Here is a 12,420-nt window from a genome sequence, read left to right on the forward strand (position 1 = left end):
CAGAGTGACGTTTTTATCTGTGTCACCAGTTAGAGTAACACAAAAAATACATTTTCTGATCTCACCTGGAGCTGTCACTTCAGCCCTGGATCCAGAAACTAAAGGTGGCCTGCTGCCAAGTGGGAAGTCCTGCATACTTGCCTTGTCCTCAGTCATGCCTACATAAAATTCACCTTGTCCAATTATTATGACAGTTGCAATGTGAGTCAGGTCAGGGGCTGATCTCCTCTTTTTTTCCTCCCAGGTTACTATTCCCACAGGTGGCTACACAGATTCAGCTCGCAGCACGGCTACATGAAAACTTTTGCCAGCATAGGGGATGGGACAGAACTGTATGCAAGAGAAAGCTGGGATGTAAGAGACAAGACCACATCTAGTATCAGCAGCAGCATGTACTTCAGTCATCTAAGAGTGATTATAGGCACTTCTCACTCTAAGATACTCTGTGACACTTTTCACAACCACACCATTAGATTCATGTCTCAGTAATTACTATATTAATAGCTATTTAATCTTTAGTTCATGCAATCAAAAAAAGGTCCTTATCACCCACAAAGTTGCTTTGTACTGCCAAAGACAAAAAAGCAGTTTCAGCATTTCTCTCAAAGCACGAGGAGACATTCAGTAACTGCAGACTAGGGTGGGATTGCCGGATTCACATGTAGCCTATTCTCCACTGTTCTGCAGGTAACAGAATCATCTCTGGGAGACCCTCTGACTTGTGTGTGCAACAACAGATGATGACCAACAGAATCAGCTTCAGGTGACGAATCCATTGGCATCAGGACTGAGACACAAAGGTGAGTATGCATGGGCACACATATACATATACATACATCACAAAATAACCCTTATATAGCAGTATGTAACTGCTGTATTTCTACACTACCTCTGTCTTTTCCCTACATGTGTATTTAAGGAATTATGTTCTCCTCATCAATAAAACCCTATTAAAAGGATCTTTGTTGCATGCCTATGTGTGTATATACCAAATACATATATATGCTATATATCTATTCAGCATCTCTGCACAGGGGTCTTTACATCACATATATATACACACAATCCCTGTATTTTTGTCCAAAATGTTACCCAAACATCTCATAGTTTAGCAGAGAATAAAAATCTTATTCAAAGTTTTTAAACCTCCAAGAAAGTATGATTCTGTTATGAAAAACTATCTCCAAAGTGTTCATTTTTAATACCACAAAAATAAGTCTTTTATCTAATTTACTTTCCATAGATGTGAGAGACTGAAATGTTAATGGTTAATGACTCAAACAATTGGCTTTTTGCAAAAACAACAGAGTGCTTTGCTGAGGTCAGGTTTGCACCCCACAACCGAAGGGGAGGAGAAGAGTTTTCTGTGTGTGATGACAAAACCTTTGATTTGCATAGGACAGCAGTGGTGCACGCTCACCACTGGAGAATGACCACAACAAACCAACCTTTGTTTAAGCAACAATCTTTATTTTGAGCCAGACAAGGGAGAAGACCTATAAGAAGCAAATCCTGACAGGTGGGATAATGATTTTTATCATGCCAATGTTCTCCCTTACACTACTGGCTCAGGAGTCAAACTGCCCCCCCCGGTAGGGAAGTACCAGGACATTCACACACAGGCCTGAACGTATTCATCACTTTTGATGAGGCATAACTGGCTCAACTATGCTGAAGTGAGAGGCAGCTGTTATATCTTAGAAGGGGTCATAAACCATCAAAGACCCTCAAAGTGGTCCCAGATTCATTTCTGGGGCCTATCAACACAGGACTGCGCATGATCTACAGTGTTGCAACACCCAGTGTAAAAATTCCCCCCAGGAGAGGTACCTGGGCATTCACACCTGAACTGAACATATATTGAACCCATTGAATTCTGTGTTTTGGGGCTTCCCCAACCCCTGATGGATCAAGACTGCAACTATCATTTTGACCAACCAGGTCTCATCGCTGGGTTCATGGGTGGTGACAACTTTCCTCTCCACTACCTAATCTTATCCTTTATTTATCTTTCTTTCTTTTCCTTATATACTTTCTTAAGTGATATATTTATACTTTTAGATTGCTATATTACTACAGTTCATAATAACAGAAACAGCTATATAACTCCTTTCCATTACAATCAAACTGTGCTAAAATAAACCATATACACATATATATATATGTGTGTGTGTGTGTGTGTGTGTGTGTGTGTGTGTATATACACACACACACCCCCACACACACCAGTCATTCAGTGTCGTTTCACTCTAATCCACCCCAAGGGATCTATTAACAAGAACCTCAGTTACTCTTGCCTTCAGGGGTGGGTCGTAACAATAGTGGGCAACGCTGCCTAAAGAAAAAAATGACTAATGACTACTACATTTGATATGATTTTAACTAAACAGATCAGCAGTTTCAGACTCTAATTAGAATTACTGTATTGCCCTAAACCTAGTACAGGAGTGAATTTACAGACACTGACATTTTGCCTAGCCTTCAAGGATGCAAGTTAAACAAACAGCCCAAGTAAAGCCCATAACTCAGTAACTATTATTTAGACTAGCAACTATTAGAAGCAAACTTATCAAGAGATACCTTATTTAAATCAATGCACGTGTTGCAGAAAAATAACATGTTGGTGGAAACAGACTGCATAAAATGGCTCAAGAATTTACTTGAATATCCACATCCCTTTTCGCCCCCACTGTGAGAATTATTTTATTTTGCTTCCCCAGGTAGAAACAGCAAAAGCCTGCATAAACCCTTGCCATCCCTGCACGCACACCCTCACCTCCTGCAGTCTAAAATCCTCTGGTGTGGCAGCTGTATATCTTTAGAGGCAGGAGAGCAAGCTTCACAGAATTTAATTACAGGTGGGAAACTGGAATAACTTTGTAGGACAGGAAGCTATGTCACTCTCCAGTGACAGAACAGTAGAAGACAAAATGACTTCAAATATCAATACAAATTTCACTTCAGTTGCCAACACAGAGTTCACACGCTACAACGCCACAAGTAATCACCCCATCCCAGGTCTGGCTGTTGATTACAGCAGGTAATTCTGCAGTTACCCTGGGAGGAGGTACCTCAGGCTCAGCCAATTTGGCAGTATCTACCTTATCTTAACTGTCTCTAAACTGTAAGTGTCTCATTCCATGCTGAGATTCCCATTTCTTTCTCACTGGAATGCATTGAATTAGCTACCTCTTGCAGATGGTCATTTTATTGAAGACTGATAACAAAAAACACATTAATGACATCCACCTCCTAGGTGTTATTTGTCCAAACTAACCAAATTTGCCTCTCCACAGAATGGCAATTTGACTTTCCTCTTAATGCTAGAGCATGCAGACAATTATTTCCTGCTACCTGTGCAACTTGTTTCTATTTTGTGCATTATCTTCCCAGTTTTGCTGTGCTTCTCAGAACAGAGTAACCTGATCTTTTCCTTTCTGTGCCCTTCTTTCACCTGCAGTAAATGAAGAACAATTTCAAAAAGCTGCTATCTTACTGTTTCTTATTTTTAATGCAGAATGGAAAATTATGCATGTCCTTACTACACAAGTATTTATGGAATATCTGCCCCCCTTTGGCAGATTCTACATGGCATCATTCTGCAATTCACTAGCAAAAAGCCCCATGCAGCTGATCATCCTGGTTTGGTAGCTTGTCATAAACTCTCATTATTATAGTGGTCTTTGGTTCCCCCCCACCCCATCACTAAAAAAATCTGAGTGCACTTAAATGGGAGTTTTTAATATTTGTACTCCTGTTTCCCCCAGCCTGGCACGCGGGTGCTTGGCATGGGCACGGCACGGCCCCAGGCGCAGAAAGGAGAGAGAGAGGGGGAGCTTCGCTGGCGCAGACTGTGCCCTTGTGGGAGAAGAGGGGGGAGCCCCAGAGCACACAGAGGAGAAAGACAACTCTAAACCTGGGCAGATGGAGCTCGTAATGGAGCTGTAAGGTCATCCATCTAAGAGAAGGTCACTCTAATTAAACCTATGTCCTGAGGACCTCGCTGCCACTGTCCAAGCTCGCTCGGCCCTGGCAGATGAACCTTAGGATTAAAGGGTGGGTTCAGTTCTGCGCACACTGCGTCTCACCTAAAAAATCCATTGCGCAGGTTCGAAGGCCTTACCCACATTTGCAAAGCCCTGTAGCGACATCTTCTACAAATGCAGTCACACAAGAATCAAAAGACAAAGGCATACACACCTGCCTCCAAAGGTGTACCCAAATTAACTCTAGCATGCTGGAACATCAGAACCATGCTCGATTCTGCGGATAGCGGACGTCCTGAGCACCGGTCTGCCCTAATTGCCCATGAACTGGCATGTCTCAACATCAACATTGCTGCTCTCAGTGAAGTTCACCTTCACAAGGAAGGCAGCCTTAGAGAACATGGTGCCGGTTACACACTCTTTTGGTCAGGTAAACCCAGAACTGAAAAGCATCTCTCAGGAGTTGGCTTTATGATTAAAAACTCATGTTCCTAAACTCGAAAATCTGCTGACAGGTCACTCTGACCGCATTATCTCCCTACGCCTTCCACTACACAACAAGCAACATGTTGTCCTCTTTAGTATATATGCCTCAACTCTCCAAGCTGACCCTGCTGAAAAAGAAACTTTACACCGACCTGCACCTCCTTACCCAAAAGGTTCCTGCAGATGATAAGATCATTATCCTTGGTGATTTCAACACCAGAGTAGGAAAGAATTTTGAAGCCTAGAAAGGAATATTAGACAAGCATGGTGTTGGAAACTGCAACGATAATGGTTGACTTCTGCTAGAATTCTGTGCAGAGCAACAGCTCACCATCACTAATACTATCTTTCAGCAGAAAAATAGTCTGAAGACAACCTGGATGCATCCCAAATCCAAGCATTGGCACCTCATCAATTATGTCTTGGTGCGACGGAGAGATGTCCACAATGTCCACCACACCCGTGTGATGCCCAGCGCAGAATGCCAAACAGGTCATCAACTGGTGCGCTGTAAACTTAAACTCAATCTGAAATTCAAACCTAAAAGGGGCAGTATCCCAAGGAGAAGACTCAAAGTTAACAATCTCCAATCAGCCACAGTGAGAAACAAATTCCAGGCAAATCTTCAAACTAGGCTCGAAAACCATTCCATGGATTCTACAGATACCTCTCCTAAAACACTTTGGCACCATATTAAAAACAGCATCCTGCAGTCCTCTGAAGAAACCTTAGGGTTCTCCTTCAAGAAGAACAAGGACTGGTTCGATGAAAACAATCAAGAGATCCAGGAATTGTTGAGGAAGAAGAGAACTGCCCACCAAGCACACCTTGCACTGCCATCCTGTCACGCAAGAAAAACAGCCTTTCGACTTGCATGCAGCAAGCTCCAACAGAAACTCTGTGACATCCAGAACAAGTGGTGGATCAGTCTAGCTGAAAAAACTCAATTATGCACAGATACAGGTGATCACAGAGGATTCTACGAAGCCCTGAAAACAGCATATGGGTCTACATACCAAGCCCAAAGTCATCTACTCAGCACTGATGGTCAAACGCTTCTGACAAATAAAACCTCCATTCTGAATCGATGGTCTGAACACTTTCAGACTCTTTTCAGTACTAGCCGTGTAGTCCAAGACTCAGTTATTCAGTCCATCACACAACAACCGGTGAAGTATGAATTGGATACTCCCCCCACTTTAAGAGAAACCGTTAAGGTCATTCAGCAGGTGAAAATCAGCAAGGCAGCTGGGGTTGATGGAATTCCACCCAAAGTCTGGAAACATGGGGGCCTTGCACTCCATGCTAAATTTCACGAGTTTGTACTGCGCTGCTGGGAACTAGGCGAACTACCATCAGACCTTTGTGATGCAGTCATCATCACCCTTTATAAGAAGAAAGGAATTAAATCAGACTGTTTAAATTACCATGGTATCACTCTGTTCTACATTGCTGGCAAAATCCTGGCAAGAATACTCTTGAACAGACTAATATCCGCTATAGCAGAAGGAATTCTACCTGAAAGTCAGTGCAGTTTCAGAGCCAACAGGAGTACCACAGACATGGTGTTTGTTCTCAGAGAACTGCAAGAGAAGTGTAGGGAGCAGAACAAAGGTCTTTATGTAACCTTTGTCGACCTCACCAAGGCTTTTGATACTGTGAGCAGAAAAGGTCTATGGTAGATTTTGGAACGCTTAGGTTGTCCCCTCAAGCTCCTCAAAATGATCATCTCACTCCATGAGGATCAGCATGGCCAAGTCAGATATGGCAGTGCACTTTCTGAGCCCTTTCTAATAACTAATGGAGTGAAACAAGGCTGCGTTCTCGCACCAACCCTATTCACAGTCTTTTTCAGCATGATGCTCCAAAGGGCCACGGCAGACCTCAAGGATCAGGACGGTATCTACATTCGATACTGTACTGATGGAAGCCTTTTCAACCTAAGGCAACTGAAGGTCCATACTAAAACCTTAAACCATCTTGTCCAGGAGTTGCTTTATGCTGATGACGCCACTCTTGTCGCCCACACAGAAGCAGCTCTGCAGCGTTTAACATCCTGCTTTGCAGATGCTGCTGAGTGTTTTGGGCTGGAAGTCATCTTAAAGAAGACGGAAGTTCTCTATCAACCTGCACCTCAGGAAGTCTTCCATCCTCCCTATATCACCATTGGCCAATCAGAGCTTAAATCAGTCCAATAGTTTAATTACCTAGGTAGCCTCATCTTCTCGGACAATAAGATTGACGGAGAGATAGACAACAGGTTAGCAAAGGCATATAGTGCCTTCGGAAAACTCCATAAAAGAGTTTGGTAAAAAAAACACTTAAATAAAAGTACCAAGATCAGTGTTTACAAAGCCATAGTGTTGTCTACTCTCTTATAGGGATCTGAATCATGGGTCATCTACCACCACCACCTGCGACTCTTAGAACGCTTCCATCAACGCTGTCTCCATACAATCCTAAACATCCACTGGTCAGATTATGTGACTAACATGTTTGTTCTAGAACAAGCAGCAGTCATAAGTATTGAGGCCATGTTGATGAGAACACAGATAAGCTGGGCAGGGCACATCTCAAGGATGAAGGACCACCGCCTCCCTAAAATCTTGCTTTATGGTGAACTTGCCACCGGCTGCCACATGAGAGGAGCCCCGAAGACAAGATACAAGGACTCCCTGAAACAACATCTCAGCCTTGGCCATATTGATCAACATAACTGGTCTACTCTGGCCTCCAATAGGGAGGTCTGAAGACACACTATCTATAACACTGTTGATACTTTTGAGAAAGCACGCAGGATGACTCTTGAGGAGAAAAGACAACGCAGAAAGAATCGTGCCTTGCAGAATATACCACCTAAGGAGTCTTTCTGCTGCGCCTTTTGCAACCGGACGTGCCTGCCTCGTATGGGCCTTTTCAGCCACCAGTGCGCTTGTAACAAATGTGGGTAAAGCCCTTCCCAAATCTAGCCATGATGATGACTCCTGTTTCCCCAGACAAAACTCCCTATTAATTTCTCCATCATGTCACATCATCTCTCTTCCATTTCCACTAAATCATTATTTTGAACACGTATTAAGACTTCACATTTTCTTCTGCTTATTCCTTTTTATCATGGTCATACAAGAGTTCCATCAGACTGAGCCAACCATCTACACAGTCTTGAATAACCCTGTACCTTCTAGTTCTTGTCCTAGTCCAAGACTGCTATATATGAGATTAGGTTTTCTTTATCATCCTTCAGTTTTATAGAAAACTATCTTATTACTACATTAGTGAAGTAGTAAGTTCAGTGGTAACAACACACATTTTCCATTTTTCCTTAGGAGTGCTCTATCCTATGGTCATGAAATTGTCCATTCTGTGACCATAGGCTTATCCCCAGGATATCTGTGTTTGCGTGAACTTTAATTGGAAAACCTAATTCACTCACTCTACTCTTAAATGCCAAGAGTCACTTTTGATCCATTCAGGAGCATTTCTAGCACACATAGCTATGTAGGTGGGTAATACTGTACGGCCTCAATGAATCTCAGAAATCTTTAAGTATTGTATCTGACTTGGGATCTAAAGAGACAACACATGCCCCGGACTGTAATTTGAAGAGATTGCCTCCTGAAACTGATGGAGAGAACATATCTCACAGAATGGTTTGGGTTGGAAGGGACCATAAGGATTACCGAGTTCCAACCCTCCTGCCATAGTCCCATCCAACCTGGCCTTGAACACTTTCAGGGATGAGGGATCCACAGCTTCTCTGAGCAACCTGCCAAATACATAGTGTCTTAAGTCACAGAGATTCCTTATAGTCCTAAAAAGTGAAAATACTCCTTATACTTACCCAACACTCAGTGATGCATTTTCTTCTGTTTTTATGAAGCTCAGATTTTCTGTATAAGCCATTGATCTTGTAAGCCTTTTTGTTTGTTTCAAGACCATCCAAGCTCAAGCATGCAAGAATCCGTTTTGAAACCCAAGGAGGCCAACACAGCTGTTTTTAACCGTGTCAGTGTCAAGTCACATTCAAATGGATTTCCTCCTCCATGCACAAAAGCAGCTATTTTTAAAAACTGTAAAACTGCACACATCTGGGAACTCTTACAGTACTAGTAATCCCTGTATAGTATATGTTGTCATCACTAGCAGGAATTCCCTCCTCCTTGACCACAGGCCAAAAGAATACAACTTCTTTTTGAAGTAGCTCCAGTTTATTTGGGCTTAATTTCAGACTTTTTGCCATATCCTTATCACAGATTATTACTAATTTTTCAGTTCTGGATGTTTCTACTATGAAACACAATCATCATACCATGCTACAAATACAGAGACATATGTCACACTGTATTCTTTATTATCCTACCTGTTTCAGCTCTTGCTAAAGAAACAAACTGCAATGAGTAGTCAGGGATAGTGAACATTCACGCTTCTTGATAGATTTTCAATAAACTCCAATAACTCTCTCTTTTCTGAAGTGGTTACTTGGTCAGATGGTTACCAAGCGGTTCAGTGTTCTTCAGAAAACAGCTTATGCTACTCCCATCCATTACATCTATTTTGGCTTTTTTGTTCCTTTAAAAAATTCTAGCAATGCTCTAGAACAAGAGTTTCTCATTCCCCTTCATGCTTTTTTTCTAGTCCTACTTCTAACAGGTCCACAGTTTCATGCTATGCAGCAACCCCCCCCTTTGTTGAGTATTTGCTGGTTTTGAGGGTTATTTGGCAAAACTGTCAGGGAGTTGTTTCTGTTTCAAGGAATTCTGCTAATTTCATCCCATTAAGAAAGTTTCAAGACAAGACTCAACAAATCCCTCCTCTTCAGTGAGTTCCTACTCATTATATCTAGTTGCCATTATGGTTTCTATCCCTGGAGCCAGGAAACAGTTCACTAAAAAAACCAACTGTGAAAGTTTACTGCTTTCTTGCAATTTACCTCACCTAGCCCACATCTGCATGAGGAACTTAGATGGATAAAATTTTAGGATGTTTTCCCTGAAACTTATTAAATGTTATTTATCATATAGGAATCCAAGCCAACTATTATTTCAACCCTTTTATTTTTTCTTTCCAACTTTCTTTGTCAAATTTCAGAGGTCAAATACCCCTGCTCAGTCGTCTCACTTTTGGATAAATGCACATTATCAACCACAACCCAGTTGATTTTAATGAGTTGCAAGGATTTATCTTGTGTCAGGAAGCAGTAAGGGCCCTAAGGGAGGGAGAGCCACAGGCCGAGGATGACTCAGTGCAGACAGTGCCTGTGCTGACCAAGGCACAGTCCCACATCTGAGCACAGTACACAGATCACACTACTTACTGGTAGTCTGGTAACATGGCCCTCCAATAGTCCCAGAGAAGGTAAAATGATGAGCTAGGTCCAGAGATCACACAGGTTCTCCAGCCAGGAACAAAAGGAGAAAGAAATTAGTTTACAACACAGGTCCAAAATAAACCTAGAAAACAAAGACAAAGCAGAAGACAGGCAATAAAGTACATCTAAAGAACACAAGCTGCCTATAACCCAGGTCTGAGGTCTCTCCAGGAGTTAGGGGCACACCAGAAGTCCTAAGCTGGAGCTGAAATGGCACTTCTGGGTCTATGGGCAGGGCTGTGGACAGAGGTCCCATGTGAGGCTGGTTAGAGCAGTTAAAGCCTATTGGTGCTCTCAGAGACCTGATATTTTGCAGTTTCTATTTATTACTGACATGTTTACTCCTTGGATTTTATTTTCACAATATCTATTAACAGTTTTCCTCGACTAGGGTCACCATGCCAGTGCACTTCACAGTCAGACCTCTGTTACTGCTCTCTAGTTGACCAGACCAGAACTAAAATTTTAGGGTTGCTCTTACAGTTTATTTGTTGCTTCTATTTTATATCCTTCAATTTCTCCAACAACTGAATGACTTTTCATATCTGAAAAGTCATGACTCGTGACTGTCAGCTCTACCCAAATTTATAAGCATGTTTTTTGTGCCCAGACCATTTTCTTTTTTGTTTTGTTTTCCACATAAAGACCAAATAACTGAATTTGGGGTGTTTCCTTTGATTTTTCATTACTACAAAAACATCAGCAATAGTACTTGGACATACTTTTCTTGGGCCTGTTTCAGAAGGGCACCTCACAGACTTTTACAAGATCTGGGTAGCCCAGTACCTTTCAAAGGCTGTGATCTGCTCGGCTGGACAAGTTATTTGATAAGAAAACACCTAATTCCTCCAGTTCCAGTCTTTACATTCACTTATTCTGACTTTTTTTCAAAATGGGATATTTAGACAAATGAACTACAATGGTTTTCCTCAATCTTTTACTAACTGACCTTTTTCTGAACTTTTCATGGCCTGCAAACCCAGTAACACGGATATTACAGGTGTCTTTTGTAACCTGGGCACAGCACTTGCCCAGTCTCACATCCTAAGAACTAGTTTCTTCTAAGGCCTGTAGCTCCTTCATTTGCTTAGTGGTGTGACTTGGTTGCTCTCTAAGTTCAAATTGAAGCTCCCTTCTGGCTAATGGCACTACATTTGCCATTTGCTATCACGATTTGCTCCAGCTTGGTCCCACAGAAATAGAGATCATCAGTTTGCTCCTTGGAAACTGAATCTGTTTCAAGAATCTGCAGAGGAACTTTTCACTAAGAAGCTGAAACAATTTCTTTGTTTAATTAGGAATAAATATGTAAAGTAAAATGGTATGAATTAAAATCTTTTATCGCAGGTGTCTCTTACAGACCTTTGCTGTAAATATTTATGCAAAACTAGTGCTCCCTTTCTAGTTTATGGCAATTGCCCAACTTCTCTTTCACCTCTTTTTCTTTGCCTCACTCTCAGACGATTCAGCAAGCCAGGTATCTTGGTCAATTTTTTCTTGGCCTTTGAGTTGCACTTAAATCTCAGGTTTAGGGGTGCCATTGCATAAGAATAAGCCATATGTCTCCTACATTCACGTTCGGAAACAAAAATGTCAGTAAAGCTCCACCTGATGCACTACAATCATTTAGTAGCAAATAAAGACAGCAATTATCTAACTTACGTTACACTGTTGTAAATCATAGTATGAAAACACAGAACCACAGAGTGACTTGCATTGGAAGTGACCTTAAAGAGCATCTAGTTCCAATTCCCCTACCATAGGGGCTGGGTCACCTTCCACTAAACAAGGCTGCTGAAAGCCTCATCTGACCTGGTCGCAAAGACTCCCAAGCATAGGGCACCCACAGCTTCTTTGGACAACTTGTTCCACTGCCTCATCACCCTCACAGTAAAGAATTTCTTCCTAATATCTAATGTAAAACTCTTCCTCCGTGTTCTATCACTATTTCACTGTGTAAGAAGTCACCCTCCCTCTTTTTTTAAGCCCTTTTTAGTGATGTGTACTACACTTCAAGGTGAAAAACTCAGCCGCGTTTGAAACTCCTGAATGTCAGGCAACTCGTGCCTTTATAACGCTCATTTTCAAAAGTGCCCGAGAACCTTCATGTCTCCTCCCTCCCCACAAAAACCTCCAGGACAAGTCCACTGAAAAAAAAAAAATATCTCAGTTACCATCTCAGGGCTACAAAGACGCCATTAGTGCTGCCTGGCGGGCGGCGTTGAAAGCCCAAGATTTTTACTCGTGGATTTATTCACGGCGGGCAGGTGGGCTCCCGGGTCAGCGCAAGCTTCCCTCGCTCCCCTCTCCGCTTACCCCGGGCACTGCCGCGGGCAGGCGGCGCCGGCGGGAGCCGCTCCCGGCGGGAGCCGCTCCCGGCCCCGCGGCGGCCAGCGGAGGGCGCCCGCCCCGCTTCCCGCCCGCCAGCCGAGACCGGGACCCGCGGGCGGCGGCGTGGACGGTGGGTGGGTGGCTATGTAGGTGTGTGGGCATCCTCCGTCCGGCCCCCCGGCCGCTACCACGGCCTCCGCCTCGTCCCCATGGCCGAGGTGCTGCCGCCGGGGGGAGAAAGGGCCGAAG

The 12,420-nt window shown here is 42.9% G+C and overlaps 1 long non-coding RNA gene across 2 annotated transcripts in view; it reads right to left on the reverse strand.

Annotated features, from left to right (window-relative positions):
- Window positions 1–12,132, reverse strand: part of LOC116780131 — a 72,009-nt gene extending 59,877 nt beyond the window's left edge. For both annotated transcript variants that reach the window (XR_004354341.1, XR_004354340.1), the window contains exons 1-2: window positions 12,015–12,132; window positions 9,787–9,922 (exon numbers count right to left, since the gene is read on the reverse strand). This is a non-coding gene — a long non-coding RNA (uncharacterized LOC116780131). The remainder of the gene's footprint in view (window positions 1–9,786; window positions 9,923–12,014) is intronic.
- Between the last annotated feature and the right edge of the window lie 288 nt (window positions 12,133–12,420).

Source organism: Chiroxiphia lanceolata, chromosome 1 (genome assembly GCF_009829145.1).
Source record: "Chiroxiphia lanceolata isolate bChiLan1 chromosome 1, bChiLan1.pri, whole genome shotgun sequence".
In the NCBI taxonomy this organism is placed as follows: Eukaryota; Metazoa; Chordata; class Aves; order Passeriformes; family Pipridae; genus Chiroxiphia; species Chiroxiphia lanceolata.